Raw genomic sequence first — 13,293 nt, 5'->3', positions numbered from 1 at the left:
GCACAGAGACGTGGCTCGTGGATGTAAAAGACATGGAGAAAATCAAGTGTGGCCTGATGCAACAGTGCGCGATGCAATATTTGCGACGTAAGATAATTGCTGCCAAGAGCGGCGACACTACAAACCTGGTGAAGCCCTTGACTGTGCATGGAATAAACTTAAGAGCAGAAAGTAATTGCTCCGTCTTTGCTGCAAGAAGACAGAGCAGTCATCGTCTCAGCACTCTACTGCCACAGAGCTTGCTTCAACATGGCCACCATACGAGCAGTGTTGAGCAGTAGCGTCACTAGAAGTAGCGCCATTAGTGGATACTAGCAACTACATTTCTCAGTAGCTTTATGGTAGTGTCACTGTTTTCTGAATCAAATCAAAGCTCTTTTACTGACCGAGTAGCGCGGTAGCTTCCACACATGCTACATTTTCAAGTATTTCTGAAGGATCAGTAAGTGACGCCACTGCCACACACGGACCTGTATGTGCAGCCGGCGGAAGCGCTTCCGTGTGATGGTGACATCATGTACCGATCCTTGGGCTAATGTCTGCAACTTTGCTGCAGGGGAATAAAGACACAATCTTTGAACGAAACCCAGCCCTAGTGTTCAGGAAACCATCGTCCGTCTCCCCATGCCCCTGCACTAGATTACAAAGCCTCGTTTATGGGTGACGTTCTTTCTCACACAGATTCATTTGTGTTTGAAGCCATCACTACACATTTTATTTAAAGTAGAAATAAAAATACTTCCCAAACAGCAGCACTTTGTAGCCTCCACATTGAAAATTCTACTCTAGCTGTGAACTAATGTTTCATATTAAGCTCAAGATCCTGTAAATCAGTATTTCCCTGCACTGTGGTCTCACTCAGTAGTCTTCAGAAAGAGTTATTTGCCTTGGGTACAGAAAACATCTAATTAAAAAGGATTACACAGTGTTTCCAAAACAAGAAGTAGCAGCACCCATGTTTACAATCAATGGAACAGTTTGTGGTTTACTTGCCTTTGGTCGAAAGGCAACAAAGAGCAACTCCCTTGAATCTCTTAACACACTAGTACTACTCTGCATTTGCTTGTGCATGTATTTATATGGTAAGTAAAGTTTATGTGCACCTTTACTATTTGTATAAATAGTAAAGGTAATTTGGTTTTAACCCTGCCTCTCTTTTAAAATTATTCAAACAAATGAATAAATAAAATAAATTAAAAAACACTAATCAAATGTTATCTAAATCATAGTATCTTAGGATAGTATTTGTCTATTTAAATCTATCTAACTAGGGCTGCCTTCTGTTATACGCAGAAATGTTGGAATTTTCAAAATGTGTTCTTTGTATTTATTAGAAATCGTGTTTTAATTCACAAGATGATGTCTATCAGCTTTGTTTGTATCTGTTTGTGTGTAATTCAACCATTAAGAAACACTGCCACACAAACCAGAGAAGACTCTGAACTTGCCACACCCACAGCTTAAGACCGTCTAATAACATCACATAAGTTTTCACTCATGTGATAAAATACTTTTATGATTCGACTCACTTCGTCTGAGCACCATCCACACTTCTCGTCCACCTGGATGCATTCCCCACAGGACTGTGCGTTTGCCTTGATGCATATGCTTCCCTCTGAAAGAGACAACACAAGTTCCAAGATGACAAAACAGAATTTCCATTAGTTCACTAACTCAAACCAGATTCAGTTTTTGGCTGCTAATCACAATCCCTTACATCATGCTGAGAAAAGCTCTAGGCAGTTCACCAAGAGATGACTTCACCTAGTGGGAAAAAAAAGCCTTGCACCACTAGCCAACAGGACTCACACGGTCATTAAACCATAAATGAAGAAATACTCAATTTGAAGAGGACAAAAGCACTGTTGTATTGCACTATGCTTGAGAACTTGAAGTCTAAAACCAGAGAGGGCAATATTTGGCCCAAAGCACAGAGCATGACAACTGACAAACCACGATAATCAACATGAAGAGTAACAAGGAATAAGGATGACTATGGCGAACTAGAGTGTCTGCTAACAGAGCTGAAAAACATGCTATGCTTTAGGCTAGCTAATATTTAACAGCTAAGATAAACAGAGCAAAACCTAAACGCATTTCTGACATGTCCTTGTTCTTACCTTGCTGTGCCCAGCTGCCCCAGAGGACCGCTGATAACGTTGCTATTAAAAGTAACCGCAGATCCATCTGTAACAAGAAAAATAAATAACTCAGTGTTAGAAGCTGAAACCAGGGGGGACATCAACATGAAAGAAATAGACCTACATTGTCTGTGTCTGTTTTAGCGGTCACTAGTGACAAAGAAGTCTGAGCTCAAAGAGTGTGCAACAGTCACATGTGTTTTGTTATGGTTGCCCTCTGATCACACATGTGTGCATAGAGAAGATTGTTGTCTTTACATTTCCCAATGTGACACAGCTGCAGAGTGGACACATTTAGCTCATGTACATTAAAGTTACAGAAATTACTCTATTACTAAGTGTACCATTAACACAGCAATCCCCCCACACACACACACAAAAACTGGAAAGGATCTCATGGACTGGTGACTCTTAAAACAATAGTTTTAATTTTAATGAGATCACCGCGATGAATATATTTAGATTAAAAGATATCCTCTGCGATATCATGCCGTGTGTTGTGAAGTCTCTATCCTCACGCTGAGATGAATTGTTAGAGCAGCAGAAGGGAGGAGCGATTCTCATTTATCCCAATTCCAAATATGGAGGAATGATGTGCCCACACAGATGGCGTCAGCTGACAGTTCCACCATACCACATACTTGATTTCTGACTGCGGTTTGGAAACTTTCATTCTGTTAAAGGCCTACGTAAAGTTAGATAAAAGAATAGTCTCATTTACACTTGAGGTGTTTAGACCTATCCAGAGTGACTCATCATGAGTCCAACAGCTGACTCGTAATGACTGGAACAGAGCAGCAGATGCAGCTTTAATTCTAAGATGTCAGACATTTCAAGCCGCCACAAAATGCAAACTGGAGAGGAATAACTGTGGTTCATTAGGCAGTCCTATGATGCCTCTCACTGAGCTGAGCTGAGCTGCTAAGCATTAACCAACCAACCACACTAACAACTAAACAAAGATTAAAATATCCAAAGAGGCTAAAGATGGTTAGTTCATCAGCAACTTGGGACACAGCCTTGGTGGTGGGTCAACATTTTTACTAAGCAAGTTGTGTGCAGAATAAAGTTCACAACCTCACACTAGAAAATACAGAAAAGGGGTAGGTGTGTTCACACGTGTGCGTTCCCATATTTGGTCAGGCTATTTCATGCCTCCTCCTGAACCTCTGCCATTCCCCACAACTCCAGTGACATGCTTCCTCGACTGTCTGCCCAATCTTCAAACTTAGAAACTCAGACCAACTTCCTGTGTATTTGCCCCATAAGATATAAATAGGAAATCAGTCAGTGTTGACTGTAGCCAAGTCTACAGCTGTGTCCCAAAATAAATTATTAAGCTAAGTTCAGCCAATGGAAAAAAGTGCAATTTATATCAACTCTTAGAGAAGAGCAATAAATCGATTATTTCAATTAATTTGAACTTATGGTTTATGAAGATTGACAATTTTCATTTCAACTTGGGTAATTACGCCTCATCAGCGCCAATCTCAGGCAAGACACCGTCCGCTGTAAAGTTTGTTTAACCTGTGTGGCTACTAAAAGCAGCAGCGGAGCTGAGGAGAGACAAGTGAAGTGAACGTTATTCAAGTTGACAACAACTCATTACGTTACGCTAAAATTCAAATGTGGTGTTCTGTCAAGAGATGCAGTTAGAGGAAAAGGCAGCTAGCCACTGGGCTAATTTTTGCAGCATAAAACAGCACAGGCTTAAGTTGCCCTGTCCCGTCTATACAACGGTACATGTGAAAAAAGTCGTTTTACTCCACTAGGACAGGCCTAGTCCAGTCAAAGCTACAGGAGTTTGACGTCACCTTTTATTGAAGATGATTGGACTCTGCAGAGAGTCTGCCTCAAACAACTGAATAATTCCTTTGTCTTATGGGTTTTGTTTAACAAAAAAAAACAAAAAAAAGATATCAGGTGTTGTGAAAAAAATCTGAGATTTTATCTTAACTGTTCTTCAGTAGATGCTCAGGCTACATCCACACTACTACGCATTTTACTTGCGTATCAGAATGGATCTGTCTGTATTTAAACAACTGAAAACACAGATGAAGTGGCCATTCACTCACTGTGCATGCATGTACCAATGTAAACAGGAAGCAGATGGTCTATTCCGCAGATGCAGAAGGTTCGACTAAATAAGCCAGTGGCCAGCAGCTGAAAAACATGGCTGATACAAAATGCCACACTTAAAGATTTGGAGAGTAGTGGGGGATACAAAAAGTTTGACTTCTTTGATTTTAGGGTGCCTTTTAACTTCTGGCCTGGGGCTACAGATAGGAATTCTTTTCTGTTGATCAATAGACGCCGATCCTTTTAAATTAAATGTATAATTCAAAGAAGAACTTGCGGCAGGACCGACCAAAAGTTCAACATGCAACATACCCAGCAAGATGCTTAATAAAATTCAAGCAAACACCAACTGCAAAGACTTTCTACATATTAGGGCTCCTCCCCAGCATTCCTGAAGACCAGCTTTGTTTAGCGCTCAGCACAGGGCTGCAAATTGTAGAGAGCTGACAGATTGGGAGGCATTCGGGGTCTCCAATGTCTGTGTGCCACATAATGGCATGAGGGAGGCAGTGGCATTTCTGCTAATGATCCTGAGGAAAGGTAAATTTGGAAAAACAGGCTTGCTTCAATATTTGCTCTGAATTAAATATTAAGGACATCTCCCAGAAAATTCTTCCTCTTTTTATTTACATCTGCTCATTTGTTATGGCCATATCTCTCAGGGAAATAAATTGGAGACAGTGGTTTTCATGAAGAGTCTTGCTACTTTTCCAGCTTCAAAGCACAGAGAACAGTGCTAAAGAGCAACTCAGCAGTGATAGCAAAATTATTGTCTGGCCGTTGGAGGAGGAGACGTCACAGAAATGGTGGGACATAAAAAGTCAGTGCTGCTTCCTCTCTGTGAACGTCACTGCTGATAAGAGCTGATAGCAACTTCTGGCAGACAGACTGATGAGACCTAATCCATTCCCAGACTGTGGCAACACGATAAAGAAGGCCGAGTGGTTTATATGGCAGGAAAAAAAAAAGGGATCACAATAGCGTCTCAGTCAGTGCACAATTTCCTTGAATTTCTCTTCTACCAAAAGTCTGTCTGGGTCTGTCACCCAACCACCTACCACCTCCACAAAGAGGCCACATTTCCACCAATACAAGACAGTTTACCAGACATCTTTTGCAAAGAGCTAAAGTTAAAGTGGAAACCACCTTGTGCCAGCTGTTGCTCATTAATGTTCTATTTTAGTCCAAACTATGGAGGCGCACAGTCGAAGCTACTGTACTTTATCTGTTCCCCATATCAGTTGAGAAAATAAGTTGACTACACATGTCAGGCCATGCCACTTCTGTGCTCGCAGTCACTGTGAATATCTGAGGATCAGCCTTTCCAGTCAAAGTCTAATGACCGTTGAACTGAATGCTATATGATGAACAAAAACACAACTGCTGAGCTGATAAGATGTTTACAAACTCACACAAGGTCTTGCTTCCTTTTACAAAGTCTTACTCTACTCACGCTCCTTTTTGAACACCTCTCTCTATCGTCAAGCAGAAACTATGGCCTATGAGTAGTCGTGATGACAGACCTGAGAGCCTAATATTTAGAGTAACAGGAGTACACTGTGTCCGATCATGACTTTGTATGGTCAAGCTGGAGAAGACAGAGACGGCACATGCTTTGTGTTTGTGATGCTGAACGTTAGTGTCACATTTTTTCATTTCCAATTCTACCTCTGTTAATAAGAGCCAGAGCTCCTCAGCTCTTTCTAATACAAGTATAGTAACTGAGACAGTGGTTTTGACTCAAATATGGATGTGTGGGAATGTAATAACACAGAGCAGGGTCTTGCTGAGTAAGAGCATACATACTCCTAACTTTCTATAGATACAATAAGTTTATGGCTATAGTAGGCAAAATCTTATTAATACTCACATGTCAACTCAATCACAAAGCACCACAGATGTTTGGATAAAACTAGTAATATGAAGACATCAACTAAGGAAATTATAATGAAAAAAAAAAAAAACATTCTCATCAACATTACTTCCCAAAGTGTCCAGATTCCAGACATAAAAATGGTCGGTCTGAGGTGAGGACATTTCAGATCAAAACTTTACACCAAACATCTGCTGGGTGTGATGGTGGCCTTCAGGTCCTCTCAATGACGACCCACAGCTCACATTTTTTTAGCGACTCAAACAGGCCTGGAGTTGTGCTCACTGAAAGCTGCCCCCCCCCCCGATTTGGAATAAAAAACCATGCCAATCACAAACGGCCTGGATGAGATTGAGTTGAAATGTCATTGCAAAATGGCTTGTGCCGCAATTATCATTTTATCTCGATTAACGTGTTTTTATAGTCATTGGAAGCCAAAATCAAGATTGAAATTCCATTAATTGCACAGCCCTTCTACCTGCTTGAAATCAATGCAATAGCCCAGCCAACAACACAAGCAGTGCTCAAGCAGGCCCAGACAAATGTTTTAGTAAATATTTCTTCCAACAGCTGCTGGGAAGAGCTGGCTGAAACTCAATCTTCCACCATGCTCCCTGTTATGGCTCACTGCCTGCCATCAGCCTCAGACAGGTCAGAGGCGTTCTGATTCAATCTGCGCCTCCGGGACAAGAGCCACGCTCTCTCTGATGCAAATCCACAGAGAACATTCCTCTGCTCAGACATGTAGCTGCGTTGCAAATAATCGACTCCCTGTGTGACATCTCCGCCTACTTGACAGTGGCATTCCTTTGGGGATGATTCTGTGGTCCAGGAGAGGCAGCGCTGAAAGAATGAATGAGGAAGACTGTGGCAAGCCATATGTTTGATTCAGAAGATTTTAACATCAGTGTGATGATGTACCTTGACTTCTGGATTTTTCAAGTAGTTAATAAACTGGATTAGCCAGAAACAAAAAAAATCACTATCTTGTTATTTTGTTTACAAAAGGCTTTAAACTGAATTTCCAGTAGGGCTAAACAACTAATCGAAATATTATCAAAATCATGATGTCACAACATAGTAAATGAAGCATTGTGGTGTTATAGATTTACACCGACCTACAGTTTATATTTTATATTCTCTCTCCACAGACTATTTTTGCATATCATTCAGCCCTAATTTCTAGAAAATGTATATATTGATATAAACATACATATACACTTCTGCCAGTTTATTAGGTACACATAGAATAATATTAAAGCATGATGAGGCAGTACGATAACCTTAAGCAAAAATTGTTTGAAATTACAGCTCTAAAATGTGTTAATTTAAAATGTCTGGGTAAAAACAACTTTTTCCATTTAACACAATATATTTTATTTTGAAGCAACAACATATACTACTGCTGCTAAGAATATCAAATTACACTATAAAATCGATAATTGTTATTTCAGTGTGGATGCACATCAGGGCTGAATCTACTTGCAAAATTTCTACCTGAAATTGCGATTCCATTTTTTCTTTTTAAGTTTAGCTAAAGTTCAATACTCACTGCCAGCCTATTTTTGACAGAAGCCTCATCAAGCAGCACAGAGCAGATGAACAGGGCAGGAAGTCAGACACAGGACGGCATAGAGAATCCGGTCGATTTTCAAAATTCAACACCCTGTGCAGACTATGATAGAGATTATTAATTTATGGGAGCGATTTTAATTTTTTGGGTATCAGGCCAGTTCAAGTGTCAGTAAAACTCAGATCTATTGGCCAAGTGGGGGAAAATGTTACATTAGACACTGCAGGCTCAGCTTCAGTCACAGCTTTGACTCAAACTGCTGACAAGAGTCACCCCCACTTCTTTCTTTACCCCTTCCTCGGTTCATAGCCTTATTCATAGTCACGTGACGTCACTTCCCAAGGGAAACGCTCCCTTGGAGGGCAAAAAAGATGTTTTTGCTTGGAAGCAAGTGATACACTGTTATTTTGTTACTTTTCTGTTGCCAAAATTCCAGATAGTTGTTGTGCTATTGGATGCACTAATTGACGAGGTAAGGTGCAAGTTGATCGTGGGAAGGGAAATAAACCAGCTTTTGCTTTGTCTCTCCGGGGAGCCAGGTGTGAGTCGCCATCCTGGTCTGTTGCTCACTTGTTGCAGCAGCTCATATGGCTAAGAACAGACAAGTCTGGTGTTGTCTCGAGGTGGAGAAAAGGAAATCTGTTTGTGTTTAATCCTCTTTAACAAAGTCCATATTTGGAAGACCACAGTTCAACAAAAAGGCCTTATGATGTTCCTCTATCTGCCTGAGTTTACGGCGAACTGTTGTCACAAAAACTGATTCTGGAATGAATACCACGTCAGGTTTCTTCACAATATTTTTTGATGACAAACATGATTTGGAAACACTTATATCATCACCTTTCTGCACCTTCACATATGGCTGACAAATGTATTCATTCAACTACAAAAATAATGTTTTGCTGAAGCATAGCTTACTACTGAACACTGATAGAAAAAAAGACAGATCACAAAACAAATGTGATTAGTTGAAGTTGTCTGCTACCAGAATTTTAGTTGAAATGGAGGTTAAAATTCAGTATTCAATTCAGTAAAACAAGCAAGTTTCACACTGCAATCCAGCCTTGAAATTTAATGCTAGATTGTGATGGTCCACGTAACAAGAAAATGCAAGCTGTACATACTCACAAACAGCAAATAGCCATGACTCCTCTTCGAGTATGCATAAGATATTAAACTCATAGGTAATTGCAGAAGCTACCACAACTCTAGCTGGTTCCTCAGTGGTTCCTTGTTTCATGCGACTTGAGGTTAACCAAGCCGTGCATCACTAACCCTGACTGTTGGCTCATGTTTTACTCAAAACAGAAGTGCATATTGATCCAAGTCCCACAACACAATGTGAACTTGCATGTTGTTGCTTAAACTCTGTGCATCATTTCAATCCGGCTTCCGATACAAGCCTCTACAGCCGCTGCAAATTGCATTCACTACTAATACTTAATATACATTTTTTTTTCATCGTTGCTACAACATTATTTCTGAATTTTCTTTTTTTATCTTATGCTGTGTTGCTAACTGTAGTCAGGTGATGCATGACGTGGCGTTCAACACAAGTCAGCATTGTTCACACCGGGTGGTTCATGTGGTAGTCCTCAAAATGAGTTGGGTGCCCATCCCCCCAGCTCTGTTTGCCACCCGGTCAGTCAGCCGCCCCCCCACCTGCTGCTGAAAGTCACAGTCCACTCTCAAGTAAATTAGGTCCCCAAACAACTCAGCATGACCTCGCATCAATTTCCTGAGGGCACGGTCACACATGCGAAATTAATTCCCGTTCACTTCCATTCAATGCAAGCGAAGAGGGTAATAAAAAAGTTGCTTCTGGTGGGAAACTAAATTCACATCTTCGGAGTTGTATTTTCTCACAACTGATCTTGTCCAAAGAGCTACAAACCAGCAAACTGACATCCTGCACTGCCCACATTCACTATGACAAGATTTGAATTTCCCCTCTGCAGGCGATGTTCACTGGCCTGCATTCGCACATATGAAACAATGCCCTTAACTAAACTACAACCATGTACTGATGAAGGATCAGGAAGAACCCGTCGCGTCTGACTGCAAACACAGCATGTTTGAAGGAAACCAAACCCACAAACAGGAATACCCCCTCTATCGAGCTAACATCTGCCATGAAGCTTGATGGTGAACTTAAAAGTGCTATCAAACTATGTGAGCATTACTTTTTTATACTTTAACCTTAGGGAACAGTTTAAGGAAAGCAAGGGCATCAAAAATGCTGTTTTGTCAGTTAATATAATTGATAAAAATTGGATAAAACATTAACATCCAAAAGTCCTAAAATACCAGCATAAAAAAGAAAAGTAAAAGAATCAAACCCTAGTTTGTGGTAGAAACTTTCTGTAGCAAAAAAAAAGGAGAACGATACAATGAGCAAAGTGAGATGTGACAAATCTGACGTGCATAAACATGTTTAACATATGTTTGTACTCAGCTGATACAGTGGCCTGATTCTGGAAAGAGTTAAAGGCAGTCTCCTGCAATTTTTGGAAGTTGTAAACTGCATGACCCGGGGGTTGTCAGTCATATGGAGGAGATCCCGTTCTTTTATCCCTCCCCAGAAAAAATGAGATAATGCATTCCATCTTAAGTAGCTCCATACGATGTCATGGAAAAACTACATACCTGTTCAGTCATTTTGATGTAGATGGAGTATGGTGACAATTTTGACCCTGACAATTTGTTGAACCCCTGCTTTCTTTTACATTTAACAGCCAGGGAAGGTTTTCTTAAATAAGCTGTGCATTACGAACTTGCTACGGTTGAAGTTGGGGCTGTACCAATTGTTTTGGGGGGTTTTGTATTCAAAGCTTCTATAAACAGTAAAGATGTCTTACAATTTCTTGTTTTATTCCAACCTTTCTTGATCAAAACAGTGATTTAACACAGAAAAGTAGTAACTCCAAACTGTTGAGATTAGAAAAGAGATAATGTTTCCCATTTTGCCTGATGAAAGGCTTAAATGATTTATCGATTATGAAATATTTTGAAAATTAATTTTCTGTCACTTTCATAATCAATCGAGGTGGTGTGTGCAATTCTGGAGAAATTCAATACCACGACAAATACCATGATATACAGCGAACAACGACACAGCATGTAAAGTAACTAGCATTAGTTGTGTAAGTTGTGCAAACTGTGGCTACAATTGCTGCTGCAAAGCTTACATGCAGAGAGGACGAGACTGTTCCAGAGCCAGAACACCAGCTCCAGACAGATCTCCTGTAGTTAACAGCACAACATGTCTTGGCAAACTAGAAAGTAAGCTGAATGTCCATGGGCAAGTCATTAAACGTTACCCGACGGCCCAAGACACTTTCTCATTTACAGAGCAAGGGCGTACACAGAACTGGAAGCTACAGTGAGGAGATATTAGCTGAATTTTACAAAATAACCAGTAGTGGATTAGAAGTGCATACCCAAATTAAGGTTGGGGTATGACCAAGTTACTTCTCTCTCCTTTTTATGAAGGTTTTCTTGTAATCTGGTCATAGGTGGTAAGTACTTAGATGATCCTTCATTCCTAGTATTATACTTTTTTGTAGACAGGGATGTGCCCTTCAGCTAAGTTCCCATTACCAACAATAGTCTGTACCTGTAGGAGTTTATGGTTTAGTTGTTTGGTCCATAAAGATCAGAAAATGGATATATATTATATAGACCACAGTCAGTGGACAGACCACTGAAGTGGCTACAACCCCTGCTGAGATAATGTTTGAACCATGACCATATATGCTCTAACATACCCCCGACATGCTTTAAATGGCCATCAACGGAAGGCCCGTCATCCATGATTCATATCTGACAAGTCGGGGTAAATGCCTGGTGTTGAGTAATGCAGAGTGACCCTGCAGCCGGCCCCGGACACTCCTAGCCGAGCAGAACTGCTCACTGTGTTTAATCATTACAACAATGTAACTAAGGGAAGTGACTCAGTGATCTACAGGGAGCTGGCTCTGGTCTTACAGACATGTCTCCCCTCATGTCTACAATTATCAGGCCTGGTGAATATTATGTGCATCCATGTGATCTGTACATGCTGTACAAGATTAAAGACATATGTGTTTTCGCACCTCGATACGGTGCTGTTGCTATGTCATTACGATGCTGTCTATAGAACTAAATTAGGCCTTGCAGCAAGAACTTGGTGAGCACTGATTACTAGTTCAACAAATCAAGCTTCTCCCTGAGATTAACAAGGGAGAAAAAAAGCACCCCCTCAGGGTGAAGTTCCTTTACAGGAAGTGAATAAGACAGGCAAGAACAATCTTGTTCATGTTAAACGCTACAGTCAACAGTCCAGAATCAGAGCTGAGGGCAAGGCTGAACAAGAGACTTTAGATTCTGGTTACCCAATCTGGCCTGCTTTAAGTCATCTTGGTCTTACTGTATCTTTAACCACAGTTTATACAGTCTCTAATGCAGTTTGACCAGACTGGGCTTCAGCTGGTTTGTTTTAGGATAGTCTTTACAAGTCAAACTTCACTCAAATGTTTGCGACTTTGGCCCGCAAAAGGGATGCTGCTTGGCTTTCTTCTTCATGAATGTTTTGCTCATAAAGTAACTTATAAGACATCTTCGTACATGAACAAACACAAACGTTAGAGACATCTGAAATGTTTTTTTGTGTGTGTGTGTGTGGGGGGGGGGGGGGGGCACAAACTGAAAAATGGCTGGTTGGACAAATGGATCCAAGTGATTTAACAGCATTTCTAAAGAATACCAGATGGCTTTGATATAGAAGCTTCACTTTCCAGGAAAGGAAAAAATATATATATATATATATCCTGATTGATGCATTAGCATTAGCCAGTATTTCAGACAATAAGAAGCCTTCACAAAACCACACCTTTCTCATAAATAGTGTAACTAATTAAAATACGGTGTTAATAGTTCCACCACCTTCTCTGGCTTTAGCCACCCATACTGCCCTCTTTGGTCATACAAAGCGTCTCAATGGCCTACTTTCTGTACAAAGCCCAAATTAAGATTTATTGAGCATGAGTTGTAGCCAGAACTATGCCAACATTTCTCATGTCATGCTGTTGAAAAGCCGTATTGTATAAGGGAATTAATACAAGTGTCTTTCAACCGCTAGCTAGTTATCGTTAACGTTAATCCACACCCAAAGTTTGCCCCTGAAGACGGGCATTCCTTGCTGCTCCCCTTTTGTCGTGTACAGTGTGTTTTCAGTCGCCTTAAACGTGGCAGACAGGTTAAATGTGACCAAAGAAGGTTAAAATATAACAACACTTACCTTATGCTGATGTTATACTGGCGTTTCAGCTGGTTTACAATAACATTTGCCCCTAAAGTGCCCTCTTTTAAAGGAAAAAAAAAACGGTTAGTGAGGCGAAGAGCCTCAGCTAAAACTGTTATGAGGGTCCGCTTTGTTTTAGCTAACGTTAAAAATAAACCGCACCGCTCAGACGTGCCCCCGTACGTAACGTTCCCAATCACAACCCGTCAACGGCTACCTTATTAAAACTAATATTTTTGAATATGGGATACGTTAAAAATGACATAAGTGGCGAGGAGTCCCCGGCTCGCCCTAACACGTTACAGCCTCAGCTCTGGTGCTGCTGCTCAGTGGTTTTTTTTATTGC

At 40.7% G+C, this 13,293-nt stretch overlaps 1 long non-coding RNA gene across 1 annotated transcript; it reads right to left on the bottom strand.

Annotated features, from left to right (window-relative positions):
* Positions 1–1,465: 1,465 nt before the first annotated feature.
* Positions 1,466–13,293, bottom strand: LOC119881997. Its single transcript, XR_005440440.1, has 3 exons — positions 12,945–13,293; positions 2,121–2,187; positions 1,466–1,615 (listed from the first exon to the last, which is right to left on the bottom strand). It is a non-coding gene; the product is annotated as an uncharacterized LOC119881997 (long non-coding RNA).

The sequence above is a fragment of the Micropterus salmoides genome, unplaced genomic scaffold (genome assembly GCF_014851395.1).
Source record: "Micropterus salmoides isolate LMB-PRFRI ecotype aquatic unplaced genomic scaffold, ASM1485139v1 Ms_hic_scaffold_2821, whole genome shotgun sequence".
NCBI lineage: Eukaryota > Metazoa > Chordata > Actinopteri > Centrarchiformes > Centrarchidae > Micropterus > Micropterus salmoides.
Note: the sequence above shows the minus strand (reverse complement) of the source record. Positions and strands in the feature narration are given on the sequence as shown.